The sequence below is a fragment of the Falco biarmicus genome, chromosome 15 (genome assembly GCF_023638135.1).
Source record: "Falco biarmicus isolate bFalBia1 chromosome 15, bFalBia1.pri, whole genome shotgun sequence".
In the NCBI taxonomy this organism is placed as follows: Eukaryota; Metazoa; Chordata; class Aves; order Falconiformes; family Falconidae; genus Falco; species Falco biarmicus.
In genome coordinates, this window is record NC_079302.1 from 8,823,585 (window position 1) to 8,850,229 (window position 26,645).

The 26,645-nt window shown below is 37.6% G+C and overlaps 1 long non-coding RNA gene across 1 annotated transcript in view; it reads left to right on the plus strand.

Moving 5' to 3' along the window:
• The first annotated feature begins 230 nt into the window (after positions 1-230).
• Positions 231-26,645, plus strand: part of LOC130159476 (uncharacterized) — a 68,158-nt gene continuing 41,743 nt past the window's right edge. Inside the window, exons 1-2 of the long non-coding RNA XR_008825749.1 lie at positions 231-478; positions 6,049-6,159. This is a non-coding gene — a long non-coding RNA (uncharacterized LOC130159476). The remainder of the gene's footprint in view (positions 479-6,048; positions 6,160-26,645) is intronic.

Below are 26,645 nucleotides of genomic sequence, written 5' to 3' on the forward strand. Positions count from 1 at the left end.
ATCTTATGTTCTGTAATGACAAGTTCTTGTGCATGACTGTGAATCCATCTGCTTTGTTCTGTGGGTTAGCTGATGAGAGAAAATTGGATTTGTTGATAGAGAGGGTTATGTCTTAGATGAGTGGTACAAAAATAGGTCACAAAACAGAACTAAGCTTGCTTTTTTTTTTAATTGCCCCAGATTATTTATTTGCAAAAAAATATACTAAGCTACGTAGGTTGTCTCCTCACAGATTTAGTCATATTTACTAAATAATTTCAAAGACAAGGAAAAATTGTCAGCGCTAGATGTCCTGGATGGAGACATGGGAAAATGGCCTTTTTTCCTAGTGTCCAGGAGCTCAACTGTTACAGAATTCATCTGGAACGTGGCAAGTCTGAGATCCTCCTGCCTGGAAGAATTTCATTTTAAGTTTCTAACCTTCCTAACCAGCAGGTACCGTGATATTATGGTAGTGCAGAGGCAGAATCGGCTCCAGGTGAGCTTTTGGGTTATTTGGTTCTCACTGTCTTGTTTTAGGTGGTAATGGATATTTAGGAAGAAGAACTGAAAATCTTTGCTGGGTATAGCTTTTGTGTAGGGACATTAGGAGGTTGGAGTAATGAATACCATTTTCTTCTAGTGGTAGGGATAAGTATGGTTTCCTGTGCTCCTGTGTGCTTTAGCCATGCAGTATTTTATATATATATATGTGTGTGTGTGTATATATATATAGAGTTCTGTTGTTTTCTGGGTGTGATGAAGATGGAAATATTAAAATAGTTGCAGTTAAAATTCAAGAACGTGAACAGTCCTCTTGTCTGTACAGACAGTGACTACCAAAATCGATACCCTTTTCTGAGTTTGTCTCTGTTTCAAGCCCTTGAACAATGAAGGTCACATGCACCTTCATTCATCCCTTATCTTCTGACATTTTTCAAGTCATACCTTGTGTTCAGTGTTCATGCCTGGAGCATTGTATGTCCTTAGCACATCCTTCAGGACAATATATGACTCTCTTATCTTCCTCAATTCAGGGACATGCACTGCAGTTTGAGAGGATACTGGAAGCTCAGGAAAACAAATGGCCATACAATGTCAGATACCTTTCACATTGGTCTTTCCTCTTGACCTGGGCTGCACATTTTCTTTTCTTGTTTCTCATCTGTGCATTACACACCTGGAATTACTTTAAATCTTACTGTTTCTAGTATGCATAAAGCATATGCAGACATGTAAGCTAGAATGTGCTTTGCAAAAAGTTTGGGTGACTAATACTCATCTGTAGAGTAATACAAGTAACTGAGTGTTTGCATTCTAAAAAGGAAAAAAAATAATCAGGTCAAACAGAATGTGTTTGATTCACTCAGAGTACTTAGTAACATTAACATTAATAATTGAAGTCTAGTTGTAAAAACAACCTGATTTAAAACAAAATGGTGAAATAAGTAAATTTATTGAAAAGATGTAAAGTATTTTCAGAGAAGGACATATTTTCTTAAACATAAGTAAGTTCAAAAAAGTTAGTGTGAATCTGTATTTGCTTGGAAGGAAGATCGTGTTGCAGCAGGTCAAATCGATAACAAAAGTCACTTAAATTAATTTAAACAATATATCTCAAACTATGGAAACTGGAGACCCTACTATTTTTAGGAAATAAATTTTCCCTGCAACTCTTATGTGTTCTTTTATTTTCTAACATTCCATCACTAACACATGCACAGAGATTGTTCATGTCCTTCTGTACTTCAGAATACGTTACTTTAAGGAGCCTATAACAGATGTAAAATCTAGGCAAGACACTGCATTATTCATTCAAGTCAGTTCAAGTTATTGATTATGGCATTTTGAGGTATTCTTGCAGCTGCTTTTTTTTTATCTCTCTCCTAGACTGATAATCTAGAAAATGAAAATGAACAGGGGAAAAAAAAAGATTGTGGTATTGGTTCTGTTTTCATTTCTTTGTTAAATTCAGTAGCATGTTAATGAGGCCTTTGTTTTTCTTCCCAGCATCACCATTTCCATATCTTGTACATAGTCATCCCTCAGAGAAGCCTGGCTGCATGCATCGTGTCAGCCCTTGGCTTGATACAAAAGTGCAGAATTTTCATTCATAGAGGCACAGCATTTTTTTCCTTTATAAATGCCGAACTGAATGAAAAATACTCCTTAGGGAATTAGAAAATAATGAATGATTGGCATTTGGTGTACAATTTCTTATTCTAGTGAGATTTTGGCATGCCATTCACTAGGAAATTCAGAGTATTGAATGACATCCACATTTACCAGATGGGCTGTCAAGGCGTACTGTGTGTCAACACCTTTGCAGAATATTTGAAGTCTAATTCCTCTTATTTGTGCATATCCAATTTGGTGTTTCTGAATAAGATATTGTATTTATTTTTTCCAATTCTGAAGTTGTTGATGTTAGTACAGCTGTGGCGTGGTCTGTTCACCCACAAGGGTATCAATATGTGGGGACAGGGGTTAGGGGAAATACTTGGGAGCACACATACCCTGAGTAAGTGGTAGAGTGTCCTAAAATCAATGTAGTTCTCTTGCGCTCTTTCATGTTGGTACCTTAAAGGCAGTTTGGATCCTATTGGCATCCAGTAACTAACAGGAACTGGTTCAAAGACCAGCTGGTGGCCAGTTAACGGTTATGTTCCTTAGCAGTTGGTAATAATAAGAGGCTGCTGTTTAAGTATTCAGTAATGACCTTTGTTGGCATGAAATCCTTGGCAAGTCGGTGGATGATACCAAATGGGGTAGAATGGTTGATCTGCATAGCAGATCGTAGCTTCCACTCAAAAAGATACGAACAAGATGAATAAACAGGCTGAGAAAAACTTCCATGAGTTTCAGTGACGACAAAAGCGCTGGTCTGGGCCTGGGATGTAACAACTCTGAGATATGGTGGTACAGGAGGGGGGTGGTGTAGCTAGAGGACAGCTCTGCTTGGATTCTTTGACAACATAGTCCTGTGTGTGCACGTGGGTGTGGGTGTGTGTGAGAGAGTGAGTGAGAGAGAGAGATATGGGTACCGAGTTTCTACTACCTCTTACTTCGTGAGTATCAGTGATCACTGAGAGGTGATACTAAGTACAGGCTGGTGTTTGAAATACATAAATGGTGATTAAGGTTTCCTAATACCATTGCAGTTCTGGAAAGAACCACAAAATCAGGTGCAGCTATGTTATTCCAGGTATGCAGTGTCTTCTGTGTGTTCATTACAGCAGGATAGATCACAAATGAACCAGTTTGAACCCTCCACTGCTGTGCTTTCTGTTAAGTTTTCTTTGCTGTCTAGGCAATACTTTATTTGCTGCAATGTAATGCCTCTGCTTGTTGGCCTATTCACCACAGCCTGGAGAGCAGATTGAATTCTCCATTTGATTTTGTTTCACCCTTCTTGTCAGCTCTGTTTCTCTGTCTCTGATCTTGCTTTTTTTTTTTTTTTTCCTCCTCACTTCTGGATTCTCTCAAATTTGTTCATGTCTTTCCAAGTGTGTTGCCCAAAAGTGGACTTAAATTAGCTGAGGACTTGTGAGTGCTGAGCTGAGCTGGGAGATTTCTTCCTGAATCCTGCAGGTCATAGTTTTTCTTACAATGCCAGTATGATGTTTCCCTCTGTGCAACACCTAAATAATGATTCATGTTCAGCTTGCAATGTGCTATAACTCCCAAATCTTTTTAGCTGCTATCCAACCACTTCATTATGTGGTGATTTATCTAGATTTCTGAATAATAGAGTAGTGGAGTGGTCAACAAGGTTGCCTGAAACTGGTTTCATTCTTGGCCACTGACCATCTAAATAAATATCTTCAGAAGATTGTACCAGCTGCTTGATAGAGCAAATAGCCAAGAGCCAGGAAAATTCTGAGATCAAATCCTAATTAAACTGCTGACTTGCTGCATGACCTTGGGTGGCTACATTCTTTGTGTGGCCATGAGCCCCAAATCAAAACCTCTCAGCTGAACTTTTCTCTGAAGACAAATTAAAAATAAATGTACAAAACAGAACCTGTGTACATCACCGACAGTAACATTCTGTTTGTATTGAACTTCTAACCTGACCCCTGACACTTAATGCAAAATATATCTGTATCTTCCTATATTCTTGTTCTTATTTGTTTATATGGGTTTGTGGTTGCATTGTGATTAACATAGATGCACACAGGATTATTGAAAAAAGGTTTTTGCAGATCTGATCACCTATTTTATCATACAGAAATGTGCAAGATTTTTTTCTGCAGCTTGTGTAAGATGATGCATTTTTGTGAGAAAGTGTATTGGCTTTAGTGCTCTGCGTATGAGCTTCAATACGGAAGTTTACTGCCAGGCATTACACGAATAAAACTGAGTTATTAACTCATGCTGGATTTAGGCTATATGCAGAAGGCTAATGAGTTCAGGGACAACAGGGAAGAAAATGGGGGTGAATGACCAATGTACTAACTGCTTGTGAAACTTGAGCAGTAGTAGAAAAACAAGGGGAAGGATATGCAGTTAGACGTGAAAAATCAAAGTACACATCTCTGCATATAGTTTGCCAGGGGCCTTAGCTGGACTGTGTTTTAAATGCTAACCATTCAACCAAACAAAACTGTAATGTGCCAGTTTGTACAAGCAGCAGTTGATACATTTGGCAGCTGAATGGGTCTGAAAACTGTGAAGTTTGCAGGATTCCTGACCACAAGGGAGTACCAAATGGAGGCACACCTGCCTTACTGTAACTGCGGCCAACGGAAGCCCTGCAGTGTGACCCCGCTGATGAATGTATCTGGCGTGGTAGCACTGAACTTCCCAAGCTTGAAGGGAATATTTAATGTCATATGGGTTGAGAGCTCACAGAGTTGCCCCAGATGGTAACCAGATAATACAGTGTTACAGGGCAGACCATTCTCAAGAGCCAAATCCTACCATGCTGTCTTCACAGCATCGTTGCATGAATGGTACCCTCTCGTTGAGTGTAATGCAGGTAACTATGGAAGTAGGTGTGCACCACAGAAAAGGCACAAATTCAAGTTATTGTATACCACTCTAAGGATTAAGAGGTAAATGAACACATACGATGTGACACCTTAACAGGATTTCTCTAATAGTATAGAAACACAGAAAAGGAAAATGAGAAGAAGAGAGGAAGGTCGGAGAAGGTAGATGGGTAGGAAGGCATGCACTGTTCTTTTCTTAGGTTTGCAGTTGCCTAGTGTTGGTGGGTTGGCTGGCTAGTTTTTCGCAGAAAGAACATTTTTCTTTTCATGTGTTGAATGGTACCTAATGTTTATTGTCATAATGCTGATTCAAGTAATGCTTGGTATGTCTTTACTACATACTGTGAGGAAGACTGGAAATACACAAGTTAGCTGTAAACAATCTATTTTTTTAATGACGACCAAGAGTCCACTAGGTTAATTTATTCTCCAATTTCAATATATTTAGACCTACCTGGGGAAATCTGTATACTGGGAGATTCTGTGCTATATAGATATTTTCCAGACTAGGTGGTTCAACAACAGAGTCATACAGGGGTTTTTTGACTGTTAAATATAGAAAGGAATGTCTGCTTGGTAATTCTGCCGTGGATAAAATGTTGTGCAAGTTTTTGTTCTAAGGTAGAAAGGAAGAATTAAATAATGAACTACAGTTGTGTATCCTGCTGATCACAAGCTGGAAAAGCATAAGCAAGATTTGTGTGAGAGCAGGACATCTGCTCAGGTGCTGATAGGAACGCTGTTATTCTGGAACTTCACAATTGAAATATAGTTTAGTTAAAAACATGAACTCAAGTTGCATACTACCTAAAGTGTTGCATAGTGTTGTTAAGTATTTGGAGATTAGTTTTTCAAAAACAGAAGAAATAAAAATAAAGTGCTTATATTGTTTAACACTAGGTGTGGCAGGTTTTGATCTGATTTCTCAGCTTGTGGATCCTTAGTAACTGCAGATGAGTTTCTCATTATCTCTGCAGGACCTTCAGTATCTTTTTTGTCCTCTTGTACCTGAAACTCTGCTACTTCCACAAGTCACAATCATGATCTTACAATTTCTCTTCATATTTCCCTACAGTTGTAAGAAGTTCTCTGTGTGCTGGAGAAAGGTGCCCCAGTCTGAGGATGCTCAGCCAATCTTCTATATAGGAGGCTACTAAGAGGTGGACGTGGCTCTTTGAACAGCAAGGTTTGTATAATGCTAAATGTTGCTTTTTACACTTGTTGTGTAACGTGGTTCATCAATAGCACTAGAAAATTATTAATTGCCCCTTATTCGAACAGTGGCATTTTGCTAGTGTTTCTGTGATTGTTCTCTCAAGTGATAAGGGTGTGGTCTAAAGAGAGCATATTCATACCTGGTTTGCTGATCAACTCAGAAATGTGGAACACAGCTTAGCTTTAATGTGGAAGAATAGCTCTTGCTCACAGAGCTTATTTTTTTACTTGCACTCCCTCTCTCTTTCAAAATCACATCTCTCTCTTTCAACTTACTATATACATGCATATCTACATGTATGTGTGGAGATGCTGGGGAGGGATTATGCATAGAATAGACATTCTTGGTGTTGAACAAAATCTTTCTTTGACTGATTCAGTGACCATTTTCATTAGCAAGCAAAAATCACAGTGACCCTAGATATTTTTGGACAGAGTTGCAACAAGCAAAAAATAACTGAGCATGAGCACCTAATAAAGGAGTTACCGAATGAGGAAAGGTCCCTAAACAATTTACAAAGCTCACTAATTCGAAAATAAGCTAATTTATCCATCAAGTAAGAAGGCCTTACAGAAGTCTACAGAAGCATGTGCTGTAGCTGATTTCAGCATAATTTTTATGACAGCAATTAAAGCTTGATGTTAAACTATATTTTTAATGCTTATAACACCAACTTCTACAACCGTGCTAATGAAAATTGAAGTTTTTCCTTTGTGTTGTATGAAATTTGTGAAAAATGAAAATTTCTCCTGAAAACCTTTTTCACCATCTCACAGTGCTGATACTGTCATTCAGTTCAAGAATCAAGTGCTGAATTGCCCATGCTACTTAGCTGAAAACACGTACTTATCAAAATGTTGCTGTCATTGAATTCAATACTCAATTTATGGCAGTAAAATCTGAGACAGTTGCGAAGACTTCTACCATTCTTGGAGAATTTTATCCTGTCTCTTAAGAAAAGTATGGCAAGTCTCATGAATAGCTACTGGCATTGTTTATAACTATCATTTTCTTCAGTATGCACCATTTTACAGTTTTCACTAGTAGAGTCAGTTCCCTTACAAAGGCAGGACAAAGGCATCAAGGAACCATTCTGGTAAAAACACAACTCCTAAGGATAAATATAATATGAATCAAGATAAGAGCACATGATAATATATCTCAATGCAAAGGTATCACGCAAAATACTTTAATGACAGGTGAAGAGTTTAGAGATACCATGCAAATAATGCTGAGATTCTAGATGGGTAACAGCTAGGCATGCATGGGTATGAAATTATCTATGCCAAACTCTCAAAGACAGCCTGTCTGCAAATAATAGACCATTTCTGGGCAAAATGTGAACAAGACAATGTTTTCCCTCAGTACTTACATGCAGTATAAACAAGAATAGAGAAATACTGAGGCCTTCCCTGTCTCATCAGGAAAGCTGACTCTCCAAGAAAAGTTGCTAATGCACACTCTTGTAAAGAGTCCACTCTTTCAACGTAGTTTTCACATAGTTTGCTTGCTGCTCTTTTCAACTATTTACAAGTCAATCAGAACAAAAAGCATAGACTCCAGAGTCAGCAAACATCTAAACTCATTGAAGGATATGAAATGTGAAGGAAGTTGGAGTTTAGTATTTCATGCTTTCTGAATCCCAGGTTTCATGAATTACAGGCCATTCTACAATCTCATAGTTAATCTGAATCCAGGAACAACTGTAGGTCCTGGTTTTTGGCTCTTAGTAATTCACTTAGTAATTTTTAGAACAGAAGTCCTAGGTTTTCATCCCTGTCTGAAAAAATCGTAACATCCTCAAGTCTGTTTTCTGTGCTAGATATATGAGACTTAGTAGGTAAAAAATATGTTGACTATAGACAAATTCTTTTGCAGATTGAAGGAAGCAGAATGCTTTCCAATTTACGTACACAGTAGGAAATAGTATGTTATTTAAGGCAATTGCTTTTGCCTTGTTTCACGAAACTGGCAACGAGGTTGATGTAAACAATGTAAAAGCAACTGAATCTTAAACGGAGGCAGGTTTTCTGAAATACCTGTTCAAGCCAGTATACATAGCAATCACTCTTCTCTCAGGATTTGATCCCCTATATGAACACTAAACCTATAAAGTGCACAATATACATGCACAGAAAAGAGAAAACAGTAGGCCTCTTACAATGTAGAAAAAGATCTGCATTTTGCCAATGCAGATGAAAAGAAGAATGTGCTTTTACTCCAGCTTATCTGTCTGAAATAGCAGTACACCCAATGTTTTCACTGATTCATCTGAATAATATTAAATTCTGAACTCCAGTAAATGCTCATTGCTCATTGTTTTCCCAAATAGCCACATATTGTTCTCTTTCATCCAGCCCAAATGATCACAGATGTATTTTAGTTGAGATTTTCAAAACTGTTTCTGTTAGCAGCAGCTGATAACTGAATAAAATGTGTCAAATTGCTTTCAGGACCAACCACTTCACTCAAACACAAAGGCAAACATTTGAGTCTATTTACAGCTTCAAAATTTCCCCATAGAGCACAGCTGTCTCAAGTGCAATTATTTATATGTAGATTTAGTGGCACTGAGGAGTACCCCTCTTTCCCTACCCTCAAAAGGCATGAAAGCTGATGACCTAATTTTCTAATCTTTTCCCAGATATTTTATGTGCATCTGACCAAAGTCTGGCCCATTAAAGTAAAAAGGGCATTGCCCTTTAGTGGAATCAAGATTACTTGAAAATCATCTTCAAAACCATTGAGAGTAGCAGTTACTAACTATCTCTCAGCTTTTTGACTGAGTAAAAATTGGAAGAATATCAAATGGGTCTGTTTAGAGAATAAGTAGAGACTAAAGCCACACTTAGATGCCATAGGATCTCTAATCTGGGATACATAAATAGGACTTTTGTCCCTTTAATTCAGAATTCCTTCTTCAGGGCATCTTTTGAAGTAGGGTTCATGCTGCTTTGAGAGTTTAGTCCAGTGATATTAAATTAGGAATGGAGCTAAGAAGGAAACTTCTCTTTAAACAAGGTCAAAAGTATAGATAGACATTTAATTTCATTCTCCTGAAGTGCATGGCTCAGCTCCAAAGACAGAGATGCTTAGAGCCAAGCAGATGGGGCAGCTGCTTGGGTTTGGGTTTTTTTGGTTTTCGTATTACTAAAGGAAGTCAGTTTTGGGGTTTTTTTTAAGAATTAAACTTGTAATAAGTTTTGTATCAATACAATTATTAAAGCCCCTTTTCTTCCTTAGAAAATTATAAAGAATGTACTTTCTTGGACCTTTTGAATACAGATAGTCTCAGCCTGAATAGCAAGAGCAGCACATCAAGAGAGAAGATATATGTACAATAACTTTTGCTTACATTCAGCCATGGCGACACTCTGGAACTACATAGGACAGGCACTAATCATGACTGGTGAATTCAGAATTATTCTCATCTGAAGGATAGCCAACAAAAAGCAAACATACACGTCAAAGACTGGCTTTGGATTATAATATTTCAGAGGTGTCTTGTGTGCTGCTATAGCTGAAGTTAAAAAGGATTTAGTAATATGAACTCAGTTTTTTGTGGGGTTTATGAGTGAGATGACTTGAGTTGTTCTGGGTGGAAAAGTAGCCTGCCAGTTCTAGTCCTAGTCCAGAGTATGCTGTATATATTTCCTGTTTTAAAAACAAGAAGAATTGGTATGTATCATTGTCCTGGCTTCGGCTGAGATAGAATTAATTTTCAGCTTGGTGGCTAGTGCAGTGCTGTGTGTTGGATTTGGCATGGGAGCGGTGTGGTCAGGGACTTTTTTGTTTCTCAGGCCCTGCCAGTGGGAGGGCTGGAGGGACACAGGAAACTGGGAAGGGACACGGCGGGGACAGCTTGACCCCAACTAGCCAGAGAGGTATTCCATACCATGGGACATCACGCTTGGTATATAATCAGGGGGTGGGGGGAGTTGCCTGGGGCTTCCTGATCGTTGCTTGGGGGCTGGCTGGGCCAGCGGGTGGTTGAGCAGCTGTGTTGTGTGTCACTAGTTTTCTAGCCTCCCATCCATTTGGATTTCATTCCTCTCCCCTTCTCCCTCCTTTTCATTATAACTGTTACTGTTATCATTACTATTGTTCTTTTGGTTTTATTCTGTTTCAGTTAGTAAATTGTTCTTATCTCAATCCTTGAGTTTTACATTCCTTTCTGATTCTCTTCCCCACCCCTCTGGGTGACGGAGGAGTGAGCAAGTGGCTGTGTGGCACCAGTTATCAGCTGGGGTTAAACCACGGCAATCATGCATATGCAGTTGCGTAAATATGAAGGATCAAACCTGCCGCTGCTTACTAAAAGCACAGGTATATGTTAGAAAGTGCCATTTGCCCTTATGGTTTCATGCGTGCAATGGCAAAGCCAACTGGAAGTGGGCATTAGGTTACTTCTGTGAGGGACTGTGTACACTTAATAGCCATTATCCTGACTCCCCTTTTTACTACAGTCCAAAAATTCCACATACAGCCTTTTCATCTGCTAACAGAGCTGCACATACCTACAGGTTCCCATCCTTAAGTAAGAGTATTTTACACGACCTATCTTTTTGACCCCTTATAGTCTTTTTCTACCCTGCTGTTCTAATGGGTGCCAAGTATTGGTGGCAAATGTTGAGTGTTTTCAAATCAAAGTGAATGGAAAGTAGTAAGTTTGGGCAAAGATCGGTGCATTGCAGACTGAGTCCAGGGCATGTTACTTGTCTTCTCCCAAAAGTTGGGGGCTTTGTGTTCATGCCTGTTTAATAGAAATGGTATACACTTTAAATATGTATCTGCACCAGAGCCTAGAGCTATTACACGTTGATGGTCTACAGCGTGTATTTTTAAAGCATTTATAATTAGGTATTTAGCTATCAGACTAAAATAGTTCCTTCAGAGACAGTCTACGTATAGTACACATTTGTAGAACTCTCATATTTAAATACATTATTTACCACAGGGAGACAGGAAATTGTTTCTTCATACAAATTCCAGTCTCTCAGGCAGGTATTGCACACTCTGAGAAATGTACAAACATATCATTTACCTTAAAAGGACCCCTAAAATATTACTCAGTTCTGCCTGAGCCATTTTACTCTTGTGATTAAACCACAGTCAGAAGCTAATCTGCATAAGCTCCTGTGTTGAAATATAAGTTTGGTGTCAACATTATCAGTGCATTTTCTTTGAAGCTGAATGAGCATATGTCAAAGATACAATAATAAAAAAAAATTATTAACTGAATGCTTACAAATGACTGATTTTAAGTTACCCATGACACTGGTTTTCTTAGATGTAAAATTCTAGCCAAACAGGAAAGCAGATTCATCCATGATACTGATATGCCTCAGTATTTTACAATCAACACTTTAAAATGTTTTGCACACTTTGTTGTGATTGCTGGTGTATCCACATTGTCTTTTTACAAATTGCTGAATCCAGCCCTTCTGTTGTTGCCATTTTGGCAAACACCAAGCAAGAAATTTGGTGTTCTTTTTCATACAGTTAAGACTCTCTCTTTCAAAACCACTGAGGGTTACTTTTTTAGGAGATAGAAAGTTTAACCTTTCCTATAATACTATATATGGTCTGTGAGTTACTGTTTTTCTGAATATATCATGTATGTGGAGATACTGTATATCAGAAATTTTTGACAAATGTTTTTCCTTCAGAAAATACCTGCTTGTCAAAAACAGAGCTTTGCTGGACAGTCATGATTTGAAAGAAGCTTTTTTGGATTGGAAAAGCATTTTCTGAATTTGTGTGCAAATCAGAGCAGGGATTTGAACCTCTCTCTTCCACGTTCCAGAGCAGTGCTGTGATAAGTAGACTACAAGTGGACAGTTTTCGTGAGGTTTCCCATTTTTGTCCCTTTTTAATGTTTGTTGTGGTTTTTTTTTTTTTTCTCTTGGTTTCCTAAGATCATTGTTTCAGTGCAGAATGGGAGGATTTTGAAATCTCAGTGCTCTGTGGGACACTAAAATATATTTTCCCTTCAAATCTGATTTTAGTAATATTTCTTCACTTGAGTCACCCTCTGAGGTGCCTCAGATGTAAAACATTACAGTTCAGTTGAACTGAGGATGTGGCTCAGATCTGTGGGGTTTTTTAAATGCCCACCATGGTTGGTGAGAGATAAACACTCTGGGAATGTGGAAAAAAGAAAGCGAGCTTTTTGACTTACGGAATTATCAGTATCTCATAGTAAAAGCCTAGCAAATTACTTTCAGCCAATTTGTGCTAATTAGCCCTTAATTATTTTCCGTGTGCAGCACCTCTTACTTCAGTTTGCATCTGTTCTGCATTCATAGTAAAACTTAGAAGTGTCCCATCTTGAGTATCACATTATCTTGCAAACTACTGAATTTTCCTTCTCCTTTGCCTGGTGGCATTTCTGCAGCCAAGCTGCTGAATTAGATGATTTGTTCACTAAAAATAACCAGCTTTTTAGTTATTGCATGAGGTACCCACAGTGGTTTCCTTTAGGTAGCTCCCTTTTATCCTGACATAGGAATTCTCGGATGGTGGCTGCAACCCTAAGGGTGTGAAGTGCTTGTCTTCAAAGGCAAGAGCTGGTGGTTTCACTGTAAAACACTGCCTCCCAGTAAAATCACTGCTAAATGTACATACTCTGCATACAAGTTGTACATAACATTTAGTTTCTGCATATTATTTTTCCCACTTCCAGTATTTACTGTCAAACTACTTTCCAGCCCTGACATATTTCAGCCCTCCCACCTTCCCTTTTTCTAGTTTTTTTTTTGTTTGTTTGTTTTTTGTTGGTTTTTTTTTTAATGGACCACAGCAATTTTACTCAGTTTAATGGGACTCTTAACCTGCTCTCAACTTTTTCCAGCCTTCTCCCCTCATCCTCCTCTGCCTGGCCTTTGTTCCTTTCTTACCTGCTCTATTTATCTGTTATTCCCATCTGCATCTTTGTCTCTTTTTTTCACTTCAGCTGTTGCTGTATGTCTGTCTGTTCTTGAACTAGTTCTCCTTCTCCTCTGTATTTGGACACTATACAGCAATTCCGGGAAAGATAACTCTTGCTGTAGTTGCTATCTAGGAGAAGAAATGCATCTACTTCTAAATGCAGGTGGACAGTTTGTTTTGACACCAGTAATTATCTGTAGTATTAATGTATAATAATTATTTGGTATTACTGAAATTAGGAATAAAACCAGTTCATTGTGGTTCAGACATGACTGTCATGTAAAAGTACTGCTATTAAATAGGTTTTCTGTATATTCCAGGAAAAAGGGGAAGCTTGGGGTTTTATTTTATACCAGCTGTTCCCCTTTTTCAATGACTGATTATCTGAAGATTCTGTTTTATTCCTGGAATATTTGGGATTAAAAAGACCTCAAAAAATGCCAAGAACCTTTAGCTTCTGACATAACTGAATTGAGTGTGTTTCAGCAGAGGGTTATACTATGTGGTCAATAATTGTATATAACCCATTTGCTGCTAAATAAAATACCCCATCAAGAGATAGAAGAGTAACTAAGACATTGGGATGTTTGAAAGCATATAAAGCAAGATAATATCTTATTCATCCAGTTGAGACAGATTTCACTCTATTCATCAGATTTATCTTTGCAAAAATCTCCTTTATTTGCAATTTAAATTTTGTGTCTTACATTCACAAAGATTCATGTTTCATGAGCATCTAGAGTAGTATTCCCAATATGAAAAAGTGTTTCATTCATTAATAAAGGATTGTTTTACAACTCATTTCTACAGTACAGGTATTACATGTAGTGTGAGTGTATCATCAAGAAAGTTTTTAATGTATTCCTATTAATATGTCTTTTTTTTCCACCTAACATTCTATCAAAAAGAGAAAATCCTATCAGCATCACTAAATCCTTCTTTAAGGTTTCATTGATCTTAGCCTTAGAACAAGATTATAAAAAGAGTCCTACACACAGATAATGTCTAGAGGATTTTGGCTAATCTTAGCACTCATTTTAGATTAGATCTAGTCATATTCAGACATGTAACTATTCTCGTAGATAACATATGCCTACCAGTGTTTACCCTTAATTAAGATGCAATAATTGCTTCTGTTACCTTCGGTCCTAAAAGAGTAATGCCAAATATATTCATAGACCTTTGATGATAAATGTCTTGTAGTCAATGTATAGCATTCCAGGCTCAGGATCAATTCTCCCTGATGAGGAATTCTTTCTAACGGTGAAAACTTGTGCAGGGAATAACATAATCTTCATGCATCCTAATGTTTCAGACTGTACTTAGGTATTCAGCTCATTTCTTTATGCTTTAGTTTCCATTCTGCAGAAACTTGTATATATATATATATATATATATATAAAGATTATTCAAATAGCTTTTTGTCAGTGAGTGAATTATTTTTGAAAGGACAGCTCATAAGAAAAATGTGGAAATTACCATAAAAGTTGAAGAAAAGATTTCATTTTCACTGTACCAGTTTTCAGATGTCAGGCTGTAAATAGAGTCTTACAAAGACTAAGGTAGCAATATAAGGAAACAAGAATTTAGACTCCAGTTTTAAAATAATATGGGTAATACTCTGTACCTCAAATTTGTCATTTGGTTGCATAACTCTTCATGGACTTTCAGGATATCATCAGTTTTCAGGGTGTCTTTTTTTATCTCACATGTATGCGTATTTATCAGAACGTCTACATTTTCTCTTCCTTCTAAATAAAGTTGTATGCAGTGATATTTTGGGGTATCTTTTATTATAAATATATAATGTTATCTAATGCATTGCTTTTCATAAGGGAAAACATAAGTCTCCAAGGGTGTAACATTTGTTTACAGCTGGCTCTTTTTCTCTGTGAGAACATTTTGCTTTGCATTATTAGTTAATAGCAAGGAAAAATGGAGAGAAAAATTACTGCTGCATAAACAAGCCTGTTACACAGATACTAGAGATTGTATGATTTATTTTTTTTTTCTTTTTCAGGGTAGTTTTTGAATATCACAAGGGTTGAGCTTACACAGTTTACCAGCCATAGTGATGGCAGAAGTATTCAGGGCTGAGTTCTTAAACACATTAAAGTTGGTGATTAAAATCCCCTTGGCTTAAGCATTGGCACAATAAGTCTTAGACTGTCAAAGGGATTTGTGTTGTGTAGCTAAAATGCTACTTTTTTTTTTTTCCCCAGCAGCTAAAGAAGTGGTGTCTTCCAGTAGCAATTTTTGGTAGGAGACTGACAAAATATCCTTCTGAAAATGCTTTCAAGTATATGTTCCTTCTATGTCCTGACTGACAATAGGGCTCGATAACGTTATACACCTCCTTCTTACATGGATAACATGATATAAATAACATGACATAAATGAAAGCTGCAATAGCAACTGAAGCAGCTGCTGTCTTTTCATGTAAATGTTACAATTAAGTGTTGTTCTGATGAACGAGGTAAGGTCATGTCTTTATGTATTTCTGTTCAAATTACACAAGTTTCAATATAGTGGTTGTTATTTTGTATAATTACTTTATGTCTCAAAAGTCATTAATGCTTTGTTTTAAAGCACCTGTTCTAACTAACGGTGTGTGATGTTAGAAGACAGACAGGATGGGTTTTACTCTGTTTATGTTAAACAATTAATATACTGGAAATAGCACAGAGCCTAATACAGTTGTATTGTGCTATACTTAAATCTCAAATCACCGGGATTTTCTCACCTTTGCTTGATACCTTAGCTACTCTTCCCTTTTATTCTTACTCAGTGAAGCACATCGATCTGTGCAACTTTTTGTATCTACTTCAGACTCAGTGCCCAAGGATATCATTATAATTAAGCCTGTACTACATTCCTGTTTTGCATAAGCATGGCTGTGCATCAGTAGTTTTTCTTTTTGTTTGTTTGTTTGTTTGTGGTTTTTGTTTTGAGTCTAATACTGTGTTTGGTATTGTCTCCAAGAAAGTTATCTGTTTGTTTCTTACGAAAGATGGCTTATGTTCAGACTAAGTTGAGATGGTGGGCCTTACTGCATTGCTGTAATAATTAACAGTAAAACTTGTCACGGTCCACTCAGTGGACTCGTGATGGTTCGTTTACTATGATCTCAAAGTGCAAAAGTCAAGGTGACCACACCAAGGGGTTATGCTTCAATAAAACAGCACAATTTTATTGTCTGCCTGTAAAGTAGCATGTGATAGGTAGAATGACAGAAAGTGAAGAAAAGATAAAGCAAAAAGAAAAGAAAAGAGGATTATAGCCACCACCACGGGTCCAAGGTGTCCCTATGGTCCCAGATCCAGACAGCATCCCGCCAGTCCTTCCAATCGTCATGATCCTTGGTGGGGAAGATCTCCAAAGTTTGGTTGCTAAGGAGCCATCTTTTAAGTCAAACAATACACCTCGCTCCTCCTCTGGCCCATGGATTGTTGCCAGTCTCCACCTTCTCGAGCAAGGCTACCACGCAAGTCCAAAGAGGAGTGCCCGAGGTGTGTAGCTTGAGACCAGGAGGTGTGTTTTTGTATTATAATGATATTATAATGAAGAAAGTTCACTTGAAGTTCATGTTTTCTGGTTTGTTTTTATGACAACGGTTGTGATCCATCTTCTGGACAGCTGTTGTGTGGCCTTCTTGTAGTTGTTCCTTCCAGTGCCAGCTATCAGGGAGCAGCATAGTACTCCTCGTACCATGCAGTTCTCCTTCCCAGGGTCTCTGTGTCTCGGTGTCCATGAGGACCACATTCCATCTCCAGGTCTCTGTTAGCAATGTTGAGACAATATCGTTCTCTTTAAACCGACTCTTACAAAACTCCTAGTGACTTCACACAGGTTTCTACCACAATATCTGTTTTTTTCCGTTTCACATCCCTATCCATTTTTTTTACATTTTTGGAGTAACTTAATCACATTATCCTTTGGTAGGAATGGCTATCCTTTATTCATTTTAATACAGTTCATTTGAGGAATATAAAGATATTAATATTAAACAATCTACTGTGTTTTAAGCAGATCATAAATTTTATAGTCAACATATTGCTTATTTAGCCATGAAATATCCAATGTGTATTCTCCTAATCAGGCTTGTTATACTCCCTGAATTGTAGGGCAGTTTGCGATGTACTTATGACATCGGGGTTATCAGTTTTAGAAAGTCTGAGCCAATAGACCTTTCCAGTTTCTAAACCCTGTTCTGTCATGTATATGCTGTATAAGCTTGCACAAGTCCTTTAACCAGTGCTAAAACTGAGTAGCTGAAGTTAGGAACCTGGGTAAGTGGTCTTGGTATTGTGGAGCGTCTAAGAACCTAGCAGCCACAGCTAGCTAAGCCATCAAGTCTTTTGTCTCTATCTCCCCATCAATTAATTCCATTTAATAGTCAATGGTTAAGCCTGAATGTATTAGCACAAACTTGCTTCCCCTTTGCCATCTCTGGAATGGGGACAGTATCTGCACCTAACACTTGCCTGTAAAATGAGAAAACCAAAAGTAATTACATGATTAATATCTGGGTTGTTTTTTTGTGTTTGGTTGGTTTTGTTTTCAGGTTTTCTAAAAAGATCCTTTTAAATACATTTTTAAAAACTGATATCTACAAGGCACTGATGATGTTTTCCTACTCTGAAAGATGTGTTGTATATTACACATGCAGTAAGACAAAAGCTTTTGAGAAGCATGTGTCTGTGTATATACTGTGCAGCTGCTTTCTACCTGCACTGACTGATGCTTTTGGGACACACTGGATTCATTATACACTGCATGAAGTATAGTTCATATGTCTGTTTCTGCTTCTTGGAATTAGTGGCATAACTGTTCATACAGAAACCAGCCAGAAGCACTGGACTTGCTTCACAACCATACATCAGCTATGTAAGATACGCACAATTTGTTCCTGAAGGTGAAGGGGATTGAGACTGAAATACTTTACATTCATTTTTTTTCGCTTTGTTTCTGGCATTTCTGGATATAGCACAGCAGGTTGAAGACATTAATCTTTTAATAAATTTGGAAATACCATTAATGTTTTCAAAATGCTACCAGTCCATATTTCTAAGCAAATATATGAATGCATAGGAGCACTCTTCAGAGTGCAGATGTAGCAAGTGCCTTGTAGTTTCTGTTGTAGCATGTAAAATACAAAAAAAAAATTGGACATAGGAGTGGTTAGAAAATAACATTACAGCTGTGAAGGCAACTAAAACTCCAGGATTTTCTGTGTTCCTAAATTGCAAAGTCAAGTTTAGATGCAGAAACCTTTCAATTAAATAATTAAGAAGTACTAAATGCTGAGCTGGCTAGCATATTTGATTTTTTTTTATCCTAGGATTTCTATGCATGCCCATTTGTGCATGCATTTGGATGCAATTGCACAAGGCTACACACTATTGGCACACAACTCCTCCTTTCCAGTGGTTTTTCATTTGATGATCCACTCTCTATATAGTTGTGAGCTGGTATATTCATGCCAGACATCATGCAAAGGAGATGAAAATTGGGATAGAAGTGTTAGCCTTATTTCCAGCAATACAGCCCAGCTACCAAAATAACCATCTGGAGTGGCACTTCAGGAAAAGGTATCCAGGGCCTATCAGTGCTTATTGTGTTTGGAAAAGTTCAGAGTCTTTAGTAGCACATTGCTTAGTGATGTGTGCTACAATCTAAACATGTTATGTTTTTAGCACAAACTTAATTTATTGTTGACAGTGACAATCTCTTCATTAATTTCACTGTGTAATCTTTGTCTGATTTCAAGTGTGTCTGTAAATCCTTATGCTATTTTGGCAAACAAGTTACTAGCTTTTTCAAAGGTAAAGACATGAGAGCTCTTTGAAAGAGGTTAAGTCTTCTGGAGAGCAAAGTGCTTCGTGAAGGCAGGGGCCACTTTTTCTTTCCTTTGAAGATAATAAAAATATGGAGAGTAGCTGGTCATGAACAAAATGATCAGGGTGGCATAACTAAAGCTTATTGAATTTGTGTTGAGGATCCCAAAAATGGCAGTTCCATTTGTTCCACACAGCTTTATCCTCTAATTCCTAATCACAATGCTGTCTTATTGTGCACAATGAAAAGACTAATTTGACTAAATCCATTCATAAATGACAAAATCAATAGTTCTCCTTTTGAAAGTCACTCAGCATATAGAATATGAGAATTTATGGTTAGTTTACTGTTGTCATGGATGGGTGTCTCTCTCTGGTAGTAACTGATAAAGCAGCTTTTGAAGCCAGGCTGTCTCAATAAAGTACTTAAATCCATCTTAATGTACCCCGGGGAAGCAAGTCTGAATTAACCTAGTACCTTAGTTTTGCAACAATAATAAGGTGAAAGGGAGTATGCAGCAGAAACTGATTATAATAAGTGATACAAAAGGAGACAGCAACAATGAGGCAGCAGTAGAATAGGAACTGGGATTAAGGGATCTCTCACCCAGCCATGTGCAAAAATGTTGAAAATTAATGTTGTATTGTTTAGCTAACAGCTGTCAAGTCATTCAAGTCATTGTAATGTGTAGTATGCTTGCTTTCCTCTTCGTCTCACCAAGAGCATATTAGAAATCATATTCTCTTTCTTCTGAAGAATGACAAAGTTAATCCTTCCTTGCATTGCTGTTAAGGCAAACTCATAGTAAAGGCTGTCTCTTAGATTTGTCAGTTAGGATATTTACGTAGCGTGAAACTTTGATGTTAAACTGGCATTTGATGAATAGGGGTAAAAATCACTTAGGGCGATATTCCTCCTAGCTGTTTTGTTTGTGTATAGCAGAAGACGCGAAGGATGCAAATACGCCCTAATGCATTTGTGGTGCTACTGTAATCAGAGAGAATGCTGCATTCCTGACATCAGCTAAATACTAAGATATGTTCTTCTGAGAACATATGACACCTAAAAGAGACCAAGGAGGAATCCAAGGTTCTTTCTGTTTCATTAAAATAATGTGTTCCCTATAATCATAATACAAGAGAAAATAGTAAGAAAAATGTCCTTATTAAACAGACTTGAAAACCAGTATTACCAGACGTTCTTAAAATCTGCTGTCAGGTAATGTCCATATAACTCTACTCTGACATCTGTTGTAGTTTCTCTTCTAGTTATCCTGGTTTGTTGGTCTCTTTTTACACACAGGTTATAGTATTAATAAGTTACGCTTGGAGTTGAAAGGATTTAGTACATTTATTTTCTAAAAAGCAATGTTTAATATTACAAATTAAAGCTAATCTTTTTTGTGGTAACTCGGCATTTCTAAAATTTTGCCCATGGTAAAAGAGAATCAGAAATCAGAATAGGTTGGTTGGGACATTTTTATTTGTGTTAGATTCAAACTTTGTCCTTGATAAGCAGAAGTTAGACACGATGTCTTTTAGCCCTTAGTGTTCTGTTACAGGTGGTGATAACAATAGATGTTTGGAGTGTTTGCTTAATGCTAGGGAGCAGTTGGCTTCATTCTTACGTATTCCTTTTGCTCTGATCATCGTGTTTCTGAGACAGGGCATCTGACCCAAATACTGTGTGAATAATAGGCAGATTTTATGGACATAAAACAGAACAAAGCTTTGCATAAGTTTCTTTGATTTTTACCATCTCTTAGACAGTGCTAAGGCTTTTTTACTTTTTTAGATGCCACTTGACTCTTATGAGAAAGCAGATTGAAGGTATTCTTTCAACTGTTGTGGTGTTCTGGTGCTGATCAGCCAGGAAAACCACTGTGTTTGAACCACGCAGGTGGAAGGGGGTTTCTCTTTTAAAAAACCCCAAAATACATCCAGTATCAGTTGTGGTAGTTTTAATGTAGATGGAAAAAGAATAATAATTATTTGCATTAGAGTAATCTTAATTTGTAGCTTATAAGTGACTTATGCCAGAAGTAAGAAGCACGTGGAGCTTGCAACAAGTGAGGATGCACTCGTGCATAACAGTGTTGACATTTGTTAGCAAATACACTTCTGAGTCACTGCAAATAGATGCACTGTTGTCCCGGAGAAACTTGTATTCTCTGAGAACACTGTGCAGCAATGCATGCATAATGAAATACTCCCCTGCATTGGCACTTGATTTTAGAAGCATGCTTCCTCCATTTTGAGTGACTCCACTGAAAAAATGCTGCAAATACATTAACTGTTTGAAGGCTTCACCATTCCAGACTTCCAGCAATTAAGGAGAACTCACAACTGTGTAGCAACCATTTTTTAAAATAATGATCAAGTATTTCAGAAATAATTTTCTTAGTAATTTGTTGTTACTCTGGACAAAAGTAGGATTCAAGATGGTTATTACTTATAAAAGCAAATTGCATATTTTGTTTCTGAAGAGAAGGACATAGCATCCCTTTACAACTTTGAGCAGCCTGTGAATCATGTGGTAGCTCAGCCCCAGCGTTTGCTTCTTGGTGACCTAAGGATGTTTCCATGGTGATTTGCATTTGCTGTTTACCCCAATGCTCACCTTGGTATGACTAGCAATACTTGAGTGCTCTGAAATTAACCTCTTCAAAACTGATAGTCACACCTTGTAATCTCTTAACATTCTCGCCGCTACTACTCTTCTCCGCACTCTCATTTCAAATCCTCTGTGCTCTGTGCAGTATTCTAAAAATTTCTTTGTATGATTCAGTCTACAAATGAGCACTACTTTGTTACACATCATGTAGTTACGTTTTTCCTGTAATCATTATGTCACCCCTTGTGGATAGCGTTGCAAAATATCCAAGATACTTGATACAACACACTGGGGAATATAAAAATTAAGTGAAAAAAGTAAAATGAAGTGAAAGAAAATGTTTTCATACCCAAATATGATTGACATTTTACTGATTCTTTTTCCATTAAAGAAAATTATTTTTTAAACCCTCTGTTTATGATCATTTATCAATTCAGTTAAAAAAACCTACCAAGAGGAATGATACCACATAAAGAGTTGCTGCTGTGAATATATTGCATCTGAAGAGCAGGAACCATTTTGTCACTTCATGCTGTCAGCTGTGCCGTGAGCCTCTGCAGTACTGCTCCTGGAGGCTCACTAGGAGCGGTACTCCTGCTTTTCTTGGAGTCTTGTTACTATACGATGGATTTACAGTGAATCACTTCTCAATCCTAGTGGAAAGAACACAGGACTGTTCAGTTATTCCTTTTACTTTCATACTTACCTGAATTAAGAAAGTTCCTAGACCTTAATACTCCAGAAAACAAAGCGCCCAGTACATGATGAGGTTGAACAAGCTATCATTGCTAAGCCATATTCACCTGCACTGATACTGGTCACAGTCTTCATGTCAGCTGCCAGCTGGTCAGAGGCTAATCCACTGCAGTCTACCTATGATCCATTAAAATATTCTTTCCTCATCCAAACTGCCTTAACACTAGAACAGCCTATGATAGGCTGTTTCCATTAGTTTATAAACTGAAACCATCCTTGACTCAGGCTTTCCACTCACTCCACAGACCTTTTTTTCCCCATGCTTTTGGTCTACTAAAAAGTATTTTTCTAATATTTACAAGGGAAAGATCAACTACAAGAAACAGTACATGAGGTGCAGATTCTGTAAACAAATACTATTTTTCTCTAACAAGTGGTTTTCTCATCAATCTGTATTTTGTTCTTTCTTTTGGCTGAACCAGGGTCACTCACTCCCGTTGTATTGGTAGCTGTGATTTTTCAAGATTGTCATCTTTACGTAGCAGTAATCTGTGCAATTTTTATTTATTTTTTTTTCCTACGTGGCACTTTCATCTTTATCAGACACCATTTTCTTTCCTTAGCAATTTCTCACAAATAATATGCTTGCAGCTGTATTTTGGTGCAACTGTAGACATTTGGTGTGAAGTTGGTAGTTAAAGAGCCATATACTGAAGTCTGCACACTCCATTCATTTTAACAGGAGCAAATGTGCGAGTTTTCATTTTGTAGATAGAAATTCTGAGCTTTTTTTTTTGTGTGTGGTTAAAATTTGTGACCCTTTTGGTTTTGTTTTTTTATTATTTATTTTTTATTTTTTTCCTAAAAGCTTCCTCAGCTGAACACTTCAGCTGGTAGTTTAGGTTGACAGATTTGTTAGCAGACGGCAGAACAGGAGAAAGCCAGGCTGATGATGGGCCTGGAAGGTACACACAAAAAGCCTAAAATGCTGGTACAGTCAGTGAATGAGAAACGAATGCCAGTGATAGTAAGATAAGTATTGTTGCCAGAAAGGCATTTTTTTAGCAACTGTTCAGTAGAAAGACTGAAAATGATCAGTGTTGGCTACTGAAGGCATTTTAAAGGTATCATAATACACTGAAAGTCCACATCGATTCTTTTAACATTGAAGACAAAGGTGCAGAACGGAGCTATTTAGACAATGACCTGGATACCAAAAGAAAATCTGAGAAGGAAGGTAAATAGCAGAGAACACAAATGTAAGCACTGAATATATGCAGGATTTTTCAGTGATGATAAGAGGGAGAAAGCTTTCAACAGTGTAGGTGCAAGAGCCCAGTTTATTCATTATCCAAGATTTTTAAAAATGAATAAACTTTTTCTCATGCCTCAGATTTAAAATCCACAGGTTGCAAGACGAATAGATGTTGGAGGGTGGCTATGCATTGATTTCTGAACTAGCTTTTTTATTTGAAAGCCTGTTAAAGAAATGCATTTCAAAATGTAGATGCTCTTTCTAAAAACTTTCAGCAAATGCTGGTTTTATGCCATCATCTCTATGAGATGTGAATTTTTACAGTAGTGCATATTGGTTGCACAGTCTGGACCTGTTGAATAGGATTGTTTACAACCACAGAAACAACAAAACCGCTTACTATTTAAAAGCATAGAAAAACTATGAGAGATATGAAGGCTAACTGGGCCAGCTTAGATAAGGTAGCCGAAAGGGGAGTTATGTTCTCAGAATAGAAAATGGTACATATTTGTATATAATCTGTGGGGGTTTGTAGTCTGAAATAGAGGTATGTGCCAAGTCTGATCTTCACTTTACGGACATTCAACAGGGCATCAACCTCCACCTACAATACATTAGATGTAAATGTTCTATTTCTAAGGCCAAATTCATTCAACTTACAGATTTCCACTTGTGTTGAAAATTGAATTTTACATGCATATCCTTTTGTGAAAAATAGCATCAATATAAAAGCTAGCTCAACCAAAAAGTAAATAATACATATTTTCCTTACTGTTTTCACTATGAATCAATGTTTAAATAGTGGAGAAAGTAATTTTAAAAGCTTCCTGGGATTATTTTTTGAAAGATGCAGTGTTTTAATTTATCATTTTAAATGTGCTGACAATAAGCATATTTTAAAACCTTATGGCACAATGCATCAGGTTACCTAATATTAATTTACTTTTTATAGTTTATTTAATATAGTATTGATTGCATTAGCATTTGGATTAATGACCTTTTAAATGCTCAAAGACTAAAGCAGTTGTCTAGTAAGATGAGAAGACAGTCATGAGACTGAAATAGTTGGCCAATCAGCTTTTTAAAAATAAATTAAAGATTGTGTAAACCAAAGCAATGTTGAAAATTAGGGCTTTCTAATGAGATCATCAGTTCTAAATCAATACCAACAGGGTACACACTTCTGTTTGATGTTCACTATGTACTTGAGAGAATTTCAGTAATCGATCCCTGGCATTCTGACTTGTGGATGCAAAGAAGTCCACCTCAGTGAAGTGTTTAGGACTGCAAAGCAGAGCTCTGTGCAAGTACAAGGAATGTAAATTGGACTGTTTCCAAAGGGAATAGCTGAACTTTCATAATCGTATGTTAAACTCAGTGAAAATCATACAGTGGATTGAATTTGAAGCTGATCCTTTGTAAAAATAAGGAGATGCATAATTTGCCTAATCTAAACCTACTCAGGAGAAGAATCTCGGCTGGCATTTTCTCTGCTGAGCTCAATAAGGGGATAAAAAATGCAGTTGTGATGATGGCAGTGAACTCAGGAGAGCACAAACAGTAAAACCTTCCCTACTCCCAAGTGTGCAGTCTGACACCGGTACTGCAGTCTTCAGTTGCTTTTGCCATATCTGCATATCCATTTCTTTTCATGGTTATTTCTCTCTCTTTCTTTTTTCTTTCCCTTCCTTTCCCTGTCACTGTGAAGACTTTCATGTACTGACTTACAAAAACCCGTGAGCAATTAAGAATATTAAATCAATAATGGGAAAATCACTGCCCTTTATTATTTCACTCTTTGTTTTCCAGGATGTTTGAATAACTGTTGGCACTTGTGCTCCTTAGAAATACATTACTTCTTTTTTTTTTCTTTTTTTTTTTTTTTTCTTCAACACACACCCATCAAAGTACTGTTGTGGTTTAACCCCAACCAGCAGCTAAGCCCCACGCAGCCGCTCACTCACTCCCCCACAGTGGGATGTGGGAGAGAAGCAGAAAAGTGAGAAAACTCGTTGAGTTGAGCACTGGGTTGAGGTAAGGACAGTTTAATAGGCAAAGCAAAAGCCACGCACGCAAGCAAGGCAAAACAAGGAATTCATAGTCGGCAGGCTATCCCCAGGAAAGCCGGTCTCCATCACACATAGCAGTTATGGGAGAATACAAACACCCTAATGGTGAATATCTCCCACTTCCTTCTTCTTCCCCCAGTTTATAAGCCCAGCATGATGTTCTGTGGTATGGTCTATTCCTTGGGCTGGTTGGGGTCAGCTGTCCTGGCTGTGTCCCCTTCCAGTTTCCTGTGCATCTCCAGCTCTTTTGCTGGCAGAGCCTGAGAAACTGAAAACCCCTTAGTATAAACATTACCCAACAACAACCAAAGCCATCACTGTGTCACCAACATTGTTCTCACACCAAATCCAAACCACGACACTGCACCAGATACTAAGACAGAAAGTAACTGTATCACAGCTGAAACCAGGACAAGTACACTGTGCATCCCTTGAGTAACTTTATCAGTGAGGATGGTCCAGTTGTGACTACTGGATTCTCTGATTGTGTGAGACTGATGGATTCGCAGTCCATCCCTAAAAGAGAAACAGTGAGGAATCAGGCTATTGTGGCACCATGCCTCATGTAAATCAAGTTAGTACAATCTGTGGGGTGTTTCTTTAGTTTTCTTGAAACAGAACTTGTCATTCTTCTGTTCTCTGTTGGATATCCTGAAGGGCTTTTTCAGTGGAGTTACTGTTGTTATACACAGGAAAATGGAAACTGTAATTTTTCCAAAGCACAAGAATTTGTACAAAGTTATTTCCTGTTCTTTTAAGCACTGTGAGTGGAGGGGAATTCTGTGCTGTACCTCCAGCTGGCAGCACACTGCACAGAGGACGAGGTAGCTTTAACCAACCGTTGCACTGCTTGGTCTGTGTGTACAAGCCTATATAGCTTAAGCAACTATAGGAACTTATACTGAATGCATCAGATGTAGACAGAGCACAGATAAATGCTGTCTTCAGCTGATTAACCATTCCCTTATGAAGTTTCTGCTGTTTGTGAAATCATGGGAAAGTCTTCTGCTAAAGCACCATTAATTTTTAAGTATGGTTTCCAATATGAAATATTT